The following is an 11,361-nucleotide window of genomic DNA, read 5'->3' on the forward strand; positions in this document are numbered from 1 at the left end:
AGGTTAATAAATTATGTTCTCTCTATTCACCTCATCCTCTTAGAAGGGAGCCATTCCAATTGTTGATAAAGCTACTATGAGGTAGAATTGAAATTATAAAGTATACTCAAGAGGGATAAATAGCTAGGTAGGATTAAAGACTTTCTCCAAAGCATTAGTAGATCTCTATTCTAGGTCATCCCATAAATAGGTACACTTTTTCTAAAAGTTGTATGAATATTTCCATTACCGTGGAATAATTAGCAATGAATTACATGTAAATGTTTCCTTTCGTTGCAAAATTTGAATTTGAGGAAGGGTGCGAGGAGAACAAAAATCAATGATTTTTTCAACCTTTAATGGATCAACGATGATCCCAAACTTAAATATGATGAAGCCAAACAACCTCCCATGCATCATGTGGAATACACACATATACGAGTTTAAGAAAATGTTATAGAAGTGACATAGAAGAAATATCACCAATGGATGGGAAGGATGACCCTCACATCGTTGTGAGAGAGAAACAAGGTCATCTAGATATGTCTCCACTGTGTGTTTTGTGTAATAAAAGTTGTACAACATGGCCCACCAGAATGTAGCCAACCAAATGGAAACCTCTTATATCAAAATTTTATTTTGGGATGATGGAATTTGACTTATGTTGATATTTTTATTTGATTATAGCGAAAGAAACAATCCATGAATGAGAATATTTTGACTATTGGCACATTAATAAATGTTTTAATCTATGAATTGGGTTGTATAACTATCCTTTAGACAAGCCCTGTTTAAATTCCTATAGTCAACACATACACAAACTATACCTTGTTCATTTGTTATCAGAATGTTGTTAGATACCCATTTCATCAAGAACACTAGATAGAGAATGGTAGGTCCCTATAATACTAGTGTATCCCCCTTATTGTTATTGTTAGTGTAACCCCTATTGTTATTTTTGTTCCCAAGTATCCCCCATATTGTTATTTTTGCACCCCATAGAAGTCCATTATTTTTATTGTTGAGCCCTTACATTATTATTGTTATGTAGGCTCTGCTTATATTGTGACCCCTTAGACTCCTATATATACCAATGAGGTATTATCATTTGTGTCATCCAAGAATTGTTCATTTATGTGGTGTAAAGGAGTTTTTCCACTAGAAGAGGCCGTGTTTCAAGTTGCTAATCTATATTTTCTTCTATTTTACGATCTCGTTGCATAACAATTGGTATCAGAGCTTTGGATTCTAGGGTTTTCCTACTTCAAACAAGCCATCTTGGAATTTTTGCTATAATATTCTTTATACGAGGCTTTAGAAGTTGAAATTTAAATGACATGGATTTAAATTGTTGTGAATTTTGTTTAAAAATTTCAAATCTTGGTTCACTATATTTTCTGAGATATGGTCTGAAAAAGTTAGGGTTTGTGCAGGCTCTAGAATTCAATATCAAACAAGTGGCCTAGGAAAAATAGTCATAATTTATCTTCCAACTTAAGATTTGAATTTCATAAAAGTGGTTGAAATTGCATGAAATGTATTTTTTCTTGTATCATACTCAGGGTCAAAGCTTAAAATAGTGACAAGTAGAATTTTGTATTCATGAGAAATTGGGTATAACACTCTCTTGAAGAATCCAATATTAGTATGACTTATGGAGTTGGAAATAAGACTTTTATTGATACCATAAGACAAAATTATATAAATTTTAGAGTTGAAATTACAAATATACAACATTTCAAATATCGAGCTTCTGAAAAAGAAAGAGAAATGCGTGTATTTTTTTGCATAACATTTCTTTGAAAAATCAATTTGAAGTGATTCAAAGGCCTTAGTGTAGAATAGATATTGTTGTTTTATTCCAAAATGCCTCAAGATAGGAATGAGTCACTTGGACCATCCTACAATTTAGCTATCAGTTCATATTTTTGTGTAATATCTTCATCACCTCATGGATTCGACCCCTGAGGATTAGGGGAAGTGGTTTCATGTCTATTTAGTCCCTTTCTTCACCATAGATAAGGGTTGGACTCTATTGGATATTGTATTAGTGTTTCAGACTTTGGCATGGAATATATTGGATGAGTTGCAACTATTTTGGTGGGATTCCTGCGGCATAGTATTTTGATATTATTTCTTCTTCAGACACGTGTGTGTGAAGGTTTTTCATCTTCTATGATCCATTTCACTTCTAAATATGTTTGATTTTCGAGGTGTGATAAGAGAAATTCATGTTGTATGCTCTGTTTTGGGAAAATCATCATAGATTGTTTCATTTCCTCAGTTTAAAAATAATTCATGATATTCATGTTCCTTTTAGCACCTCACTAGTCTAAACCATTTCATCACTATATTACAAAATGTTAAAGTAACTTGCCTACCTTACCCCATCAAATGTCTGTAATTCCGATTCTCTTTTGTCTTGGCCTAGTTCACTCTCTGACCTAATTCACTCATCCAATGACTACCCCAATCAAAATCAAATCAAACAACCCTCTGCACTTTATATCTAGCCTAGAACCCTAATCTATCCAGCCCTCTTGGTTGTGACCCTTTGTAGAGATCCCTCTCTAGCTTGGTAGGGCTAGCTACCAATTCAAAAGGTTGGTTTTTGGTTCCGTCAACTGGACTCTTCCTCAGTCTTCAATATCTGGAGGAGTGATAACAAAACCTACCCCAAAGAAAGGATAAATGAATTTGACCATATCTTGTAATGCATTGGTAGGAATTTCCACTCCTCAAAATCTCAAGATAGAAGGATATATCAAGAAGAAAAAGGTAATATTGTTGATTGATTTGGGTAGTACCCATAATTTTATTCATTTTAAGATAGTAAAGGTGTTAGGGTCCTATAATTATAGGAAATCTGATGATTCAGATATTATTTGTTGCCCTCATGAAGAAGATTTTGGATTACTGACTTGCCTCGCTTCCTCTCTGTTTTGCATCATCCTTTACTCAGCTTCCTGCTTTATCACCCACTTTCCTTGTTAAATCATCTGAATATTACCCTAGCATAAGCTGGATACCTACTTTCAAAACATTAAGAATAGGTTTGTGTGACAAAAAGGTTATATATTGTAGAGCTTCTGGTTTAAAGGCTTGGACTTTATTGAAATTTGCATAAAAGATAAGCTTGGAAGCTTAACTCCCACTCCATCTCCATGTGACCTGCATTCACAATACCTAAGCCTAGCACACCTAACACCAACCACATGTGAGTAGCCTTCAACTTATTTTGTCAAAACATAATGTAACTATGGGCTTATATAAACCATCATGAAAAATGTTCCCTTGTGAATGTGGGATAAATCACATAAAGTAAAAAATATATATATCTATATAGAATCCCCCGTTTTACCCCTTACTTCACAAAACCCTATTAATATAAATTTTTGGACTTTATATTAATTTCTCCCCGTAACCCTATACTACCTCTTCCCCTTGCAAAGTCAACCAATGGTCCACCCCGCACTAAGAGTTAAACCCCCTTCATTTTTATTTGCCACAAGATTCTTAACAATAATTGAACAGATAAAATTCCATATCACACTCTCAACACATCCAACACTTAACATCCCAAAATCACGCGAGATTAGTTGTTTTCCCCTCCCGCCTTTTTGCTATGTGGTAGCCCCACATTATATCGTGTCCTCCAAAATAATACCACCTACCACTTTAAAGTGGTGTAATAAACCATTAATTGTTTTGGTTTTGAATATTTTAAATGTTACGGGAATATAGGGTGGATTAATTTCAAGTGAAATACAGAGATATGAGAATTCGGTAACATTTCAAAGCTACGGGTGAAACCATAATTGAGGTAAAATTATATAGCTATAGAAAATATGAGACATAATTGAGGTAAAATTATATAGCTATAGAAAATATGAGACTAAGGTTATGGAATGAAATTTGAAGGTAAAATGGTTTTAGAGTGACACATGAAATAAAATTCACGAATGCCATGAATTTATCAAGGAAAATAAAAGGGAAATTTTCACATGAAATTAATGTACAAGAGAGCAAAGATAGCATTCATGTAAATGCATTTCAAGATAAAAGATTAAGGTGAAATCAATTTATAGCATGGTGAAGTCAATTTACAGGTGCAAAATCATGTTGCACGTGAAAGTAAAAGAGTAAAGTGAGAATACTCTTCCAACCATACAAATCAACAGATGGTTTTGCAAAACCATCTAGGTTTTCTACAAGGGTAAAAGGAATTTACATACAGATAAAATGAATTTACAGAGGAAGGAGTAATAGGAACAAAACTACACATGGTTTTTTGAATTCATGGAAAGAAAAAACAAAACCATGGATTGTGTAGAAATTTAATTATAAATTTCATTTAAAATATTTTGGAAATATTATTCAAATATATATATTATTATATATTTCCCAAAAACATTTTGTGACACTAATGGATGATAAAACAATAGGCAGTCACATGATCAACCATTAGTGAGGGAAGTCTTAGATTATCAAATTAGAGGATTGACCAGTAGTTGATTGAATTACTAAGAAAAAGAGAGATACATCTACATCTGTTATTTCATCTGCCAGCACAACCACAAATTTGGGTCCTCATCTTACCTACTCCCACTTCCACAACAACAACATTTGCACATCACATTCCACTAGAACTATTAATCTGCAGTAGTTAGAGATTTTTAGTTCATTTATAGTCTAGAAATGTCCTGTATGTTAGAGACAACATTTATTGTAAACAATTTTGTAAATTTTATATAAATACTTCTACTTTTGAAGTATTAGGGATCGATTGTTTGAGATTAGAAAATTAGAAAATATTAGTGAGTTGTTGGAGCATTGTAAGCTTTTTTTTTAAGCACTGGAGCATCAATACTAAGCAGACCATTCATAGGATTCTTGTGGTTGAAATACTATTGAAGTCTTTCTTATGTTAAAGTGTTTCACTGTCATCTCTTTACTATAATCATCCACATTCCAATTGCAAAACAATAATATGATAAATAGGATTTACTTTTGAGTGCCTTATTTTGGTTTCTTTTGCAATCTGTGTGTTTTCTACTAAAGGGCACACTAAAGAATTCTTGATTTATCTTTAGTTCTGCGCCACACTAAAGAATTCTTAATTTCTCTTTATATCTGCTGAAGTTTTTCATTTTTCTGCCATCATTAACTTATTATTCCGAAAGATCTAATAAATATTCCTAACCTACCCTAAGTTTACTCTGTGAAGAAATGATGCAACCATCCAGTTTACCTTTTGAATCCATTGCTTAATAGATGCTAATTAAATTGAATACAATCAGTTTTACAAAACCCAAAACCCAAGTACAATCATAACTAGTGTAAGATTTTCAATCAACAAAGATAAATTTTACAAAGAGAGCCCTCTCTAGGATTTGAAGGGCTAGATTCCCATCCCGAAGTTGGTTTGATATTGCATTCTTGTGATTTTTCCTACAGCCTTCAAATTACAGAGTGATAACATAGTGGCGACCATACTGGGGACATAATGTTTTATCTTCCTCATAAAATTGCATCTAAGTTCAAATCTGATTGTTGATGGTGAACAACAATTAGATAGTAGAAGGTTGTACCTTTCACCTGGCGACTCCATTGTTCAAGATCCAGAGCTTCAAAGTTCATAGAGACTCCATAACCAAAAAATCATATTCCAAAGAATTAATGGTGATACAGGATGATATGGTTTGTGGAAAACCTTTCATTTCATGAAATTTTAAATAAATTCAGGGTTGAGTTATCAAAATTTTAGCTTGATGAAGACTTTTTAAGAGTTGTGTTTCTTATTTTCAAATTAAGGAAATTTTCTCTTGAAGTCAAAATATGTGTTCTTGAGTTAGTAGATGAAAAATATGAAAATTGCATTAAAATTTTGCATTCTCAAATTAAGTCATATAATTTCCGAGATCCTAAAGAATTCTTGGAAAATCTTCCTTCTCGAAAGCAAGAGGAAATTGTACTACCTTTTGACTAGCAGATTGAGGATGATTATGCTTTCAAGTACAAGACTGAAGAAGTAGTTTCACAGTTTAATATTGAGGATACATTTGATCAATTAGTCATTGAAGGCCTAGAAGCAAATATCATACATTATGCTTTTGTTGATCCTATAGTAGATTACATGGAGGATCCTTTTGGCTCAAGTTTTCAAACATGTTTTCTTTATAAGGACCAAGTACATCAGAAATTGCCACTATATATCACAGCTTTGATTATGTGGACACATGATCAAATTACACTTTTGAGTTTACTGACAATAGTCAAGCAGTCCATTTGTTTCTATGGTTGCTTGACTGGCGTCAATGGAATTTTTGTATTATTTAAGTCAGCCCAATTTTCCATAATATAAGGTAGGTAGCAGGGTGCAAATAAGCTCAGGACTCTGAGCCTTTTTTTTTTAGTTTCAAATTTATTTCTCTTCTCAACTTTCAGTTCAGTGTGTAGTTCAATGTTCAGTATGAAGAGTGGTTTTGATTTTAGTTTGGGAGTTGACAAAATAGGTTGCATATTTGGGAACAACCCAATGGAGAAGGCACTGATCTATAAACTCAGAGATTTGCGGTTCTTGGCATCTCCAAGGAGACTGCCATACGCAAGCTGGAGCCGATGTTAGGGTCCTATAATTAAAGGAAATAAGATGATTCAGATATTATTTGTTGCCCTCACGATGAAGCTTTTGGCTTGCCAACTTGCCCCATTTAGATCATTCTTTACTCAACTTTCTACTTGATCACCCACTTTCCTTGTTAATTCATCTGAATATTACCCCAGCATAAGCCGAGTATTTTCTTTCAAAACATTAAGAATAGCTTTGTGTGACAAAAAGGTTGTATATTGCAGAGCTTTTGATTTCAAAGCGTTGGATTTTATTGAAATTTTCATAAAAGGTAAGCCCAAAATCTTAGCTCCCTTCTGATTTCAAAGCATTGGATTTTATTGAAATTTTCATAAAAGATAAGCCCAAAATCTTAGCTCCCGCTCCATGTGACTTGCATTCACAGTACCTAAGCCTAGCACAAGTGGGTAGCTTTGGGATTATTTTTTCAAAACATAATGTAACTATGGGCTTATATAAACCATCATGGAAACTGTAACCTTGTGAATGTGGGATAAATCCCATAAAGTAATATATATATATATATATATATATATATATATATATATATATATATATATATATATATATAATCCCCCTTTTTATCCCTTACTTCACAAAACCCTATTAATATAAAGTTTTGGAATTTATATTAATTTCTCCACGCAAACCTATACTACCTCTTCCCCCTACAAAGTCAACCAATGGCCCACCCCCCCACTAAGAATAAAACGCCCTTCTTTTTTTTGCCTCGAGATTCGTAAAAAATAAATGAATGGTTAAAATTCCATATCGCACTCTCAGCTCATCCAACACTTAACATCCCAAAAGCACGCGGGATTAGCTGTTTTCCCCGCCTGCCTTTTTGCTACATGGCAGCCCCACATTATATCGCGTCCTCTAAAATAATACCACCTACCACTTTAAAGCGGTGCAATAAACCATTAATTGTTTTGGTTTTCAATCTTATAAATGTTACAGGAATATAGGGTGGATTAATTTCAAGTGAAATACAGAGATATGAGAATGCGGTAATATTTCAGAGCTATGGGTGAAACCATACTTGAGGTAAAATTATATAGCTACAGACAATATGAGACTAAGGTTGTGGAATGAGATTAAAAGGTAAAATGGTTTTATAGCTACACATGAAATAAAATTCGCAGATGCCATGAATAGAGAAAATAAAAGGGAAAATTTCACACGAAATTAATGTACAGGAGAGCAAAGATAGAATTCATGTAAATGCATTTCACGATAGAAGATTAAGGTGAAATTGATTTATAGCATGTCGGTGAAATCAATTTACAGGCATGGTGAAGTCAATTTAATGGTGTAAAATCATGTTGCAAGTGAAAGTAAAAGAGTAAAGTGAGAATACTTTTCCAGCCATACAAATCAACACATGGTTTTGCAAAACCATCTAGGTTTTCTACAAGGCTAAAAGGAAATTACATACAGATAAAATGAATTTACAAAGGAATGAGTAATAAGAACAAAACTACACATGGTTTTGTGAATTCATGGAAACAACACATGGTCTTGTAGAAATTTAATTATAAATTTCATTTAAAATACTTTCGAAATATTATTCAAATATATTTATTATTATATGTTTCCCAAAATATTTTTTAACACTAATGGATGATAAAACAGCAGGGCCGTCACAGGATCAACAATTAGTGAGGGAAGTCTCATATTATCAAGTCATATGATCAACAAGAAGTTGAGTGAATTACTAAGCAAAAGAGAGATACATCTGCATTTGATAGTTCATCTGCCAACACAGCCACAAATTTGTGTCCGCATCTTACCTACTCCCACTTCCACAGCAACATCTCATATTATCAAGTCAGATGATCAACAAGAAGTTGAGTGAATTACTAAGCAAAAGAGAGATACATTGCACCTAATAGTTCATCTGCCAGCACAGCCACAAATTTGGGTCCGCATCTTACCTACTCCCACTTCCACGGCAACAACATTTTCATAGCACATTCCACCAGAACTATTAATCTGTAGAGGTTAGAGATTTTAGTTCATCTATAGTCTAAAATTGTCATGTCTGTTAGAGACAACATTTATTGTAAATAGTTTGTAAATTTTGTATAAATGCTTCTACTTTTCAAGTATTAAGAGTCGATTGTTTGAGATCAGAAAATATTAGTGATTTGTTAGAGCATTGTAAGTTTTTTTTTTAAAGACTAGAGCATCAATACTAAGCAGACCATTCATAGGGTTCTTGTGGTTTAAATATTGGTGATGTTTTTCTTATTTTAAATTGTTTCACTATCATCTCTTCACTGTAATCATCTAAATTCCAATTACAAAACAAAAATGTGATGAGTAGGATTTACTTTTGAGTACCTTATTCTACTGCTTTTGCAATATGTATGTTTTCTATTGAAGGCCACACTAAAGAATTCTTGGTTGCTCTTTAGTTCTTCCTAATTAACTAAATTCCACACTAAAGAATTCTTAATTTCTCTTTAGTTCTGCTGAAGGTTTTAATTGTTCTTCCATCATCCACTTATTATTCTGAAAGATCCTATAAATATTCCTAACTTGCCCTGAGTTTATACTATGAAAAATTGATGCAACCATCAATTTTACCTTTTGACTCCATTTCCCAATAAGTGCTAATTAAATTGAATACAATCAGCGTTCCAAAACCCAAAACCTAGTACAATCATAACTAGTCTAATATTTTCAAGCAACAAAGATAAATTTTATAGAGAGAGCCCTCTCTGGGATTGGAAGGGCTAGATTCCCATCCCGAAGTTGGTTTGATGTTACATTCTTGTGATTTGTCCTACAACCTTCAAATTGCAGGGTGATATCACAAGGAATTGAATTTATTCGTTTATCTAGCACCAAAGTGTCAAGTGAGCGTTCCAAATTGACGAAATATAAATTCCTCTAGAAAGTGCCATAATATCAAGCTAACAATGGTGGAATATGTATTGAATAGTACAATGCATTCGATTCCAATGGGTGTTGTTGATGTTGTACTAGGTGTCCAATGGTTACAATCGTTAGGGATGATAGCTTTTAATTCTCAAGAGATTTCTTGAATTTTTTTTGGGAAGGAAAGGAAGTTGAATTAAGGGGCATCATAGGGAAACCAAGAAAAATGGCCATCTCTAATGGCATGAAAATTATTTTGAATAAAGAACAATTATGGGGTATTTCTCTAGATTTTCAAAAGGTCTTGGACAATCATTCTAAGGTATTTGAGACTCCCAAAGGCCTCCCACCTATTCTTGATCATGATCATGCTATTCATTTGACTCTAGGAAGTGTTCCTCTAAACATCAGGCCTTACAAATATCCATATGCCCAAAAGAGATAAATTGAACGTATGGATGCGGAAATGCTAGAGGTTTATATACTTCAACCTAGTCAAAGTTATTCCTCTGCTCCAGTAGTATTGGTGTACAAAAAGGATGGGTCACAGTGTATCTATCTAGATTATAGGGAGATAAACAAGCTTACTATTAAAAATAAATTTCCCATTCATGTCATTGATGAATTGTTGGATGAATTACATGGATAAATTTACTTCACCAAGATGGATCTTCATTCAGGATATCATCAAATTAGAATGAAGAATGAAGACATTCTAAAAAAAACATTCATAACTCATGAGGGTCATTATGAATTTTTGGTCCTCCCTTTTGGCCTTACTAATGCACCTGCCACATTTCAAGGTTTGATGAATTCCATTTTCAAACCCTTAGAAATTTTTTGTTAGTATTTTTTGATGATATAATAATCTATAGCAAGTCTTGGAAGGATCATGTTCAACATGTTAATAGAGTGCTCAAACTATTGGACGAGAAACAATTATATGCAAAAACCTTCAAATGTTTCTTTGGAGTACAAGAGGTGGAATATTTGGATCATATTGTATCTCATGAGGGTGTTAAGGTAGACCCTAAAAAAATTAAATGCATTAAGCAATGGAAAATCCCCACAACCAGAAGGTATCTTTGTGAATTTCTCATGTTGACAAGGTATTATCACAAGTTTGTTAATAATTATGGAATAATATCAACACCTATAACAACATTACTGAAGAAAGATGCATTTTATTGGACTCTAGAAGCAACTAAGGCCTTTAAACATCTTAACTAGGTAATGTTCCAAGCAACAATTTTAGCTACACCAAAAAACTTCACAAAAACAATTATTGTGGAATGTGATTCCTTAGGAAATGGAATCAGTGTTGTTTTAATGCGAGAAGGAAGACCCATTTCTTTTGAAGGTCATCCAATAAAAGAAAAGTATTTACACAAACCTATTTATGAGAAGGAAATGTTTGCAATATTGCATGCACTAAATAAATGGAGATATTACCTAATGGGTAGACACTTCAAGGTAAAAACAAATCATGAGAGTCTTAAATATCTATTGGAATGAAGATTATCTTTAGAAAAGCGGAAAAAATGGGTCACAATGATGTTGGGTTATGACTTTGAAATCATCTAAAAAAAGGGAAGCAAAATTTTGTTACAAATGCACTCTCAAGAAACAATGAGGATGTGGAAGCATTTCTTTGTTCCATTTCTATTATCCAACTTGATTGGATAACTGAAGCAAGGGTTGAATGGAAGAATGATGAAGAGGTGTACACACTCATCCAAAAGTTGCAACAATATCCCAATACATATGATAAAAATATATAAGCGATATTTATACAAGAACAAAAACAAGAACCCAACATCTATAAAATTGATTAATTTCAGAGTATCTCATTAAGTGGAAGAACT

This window comes from Pinus tabuliformis, chromosome 6 (assembly GCF_031772625.1).
Source record: "Pinus tabuliformis cultivar Carrire ecotype Pingquan chromosome 6, CPIR1, whole genome shotgun sequence".
NCBI lineage: Eukaryota > Viridiplantae > Streptophyta > Pinopsida > Pinales > Pinaceae > Pinus > Pinus tabuliformis.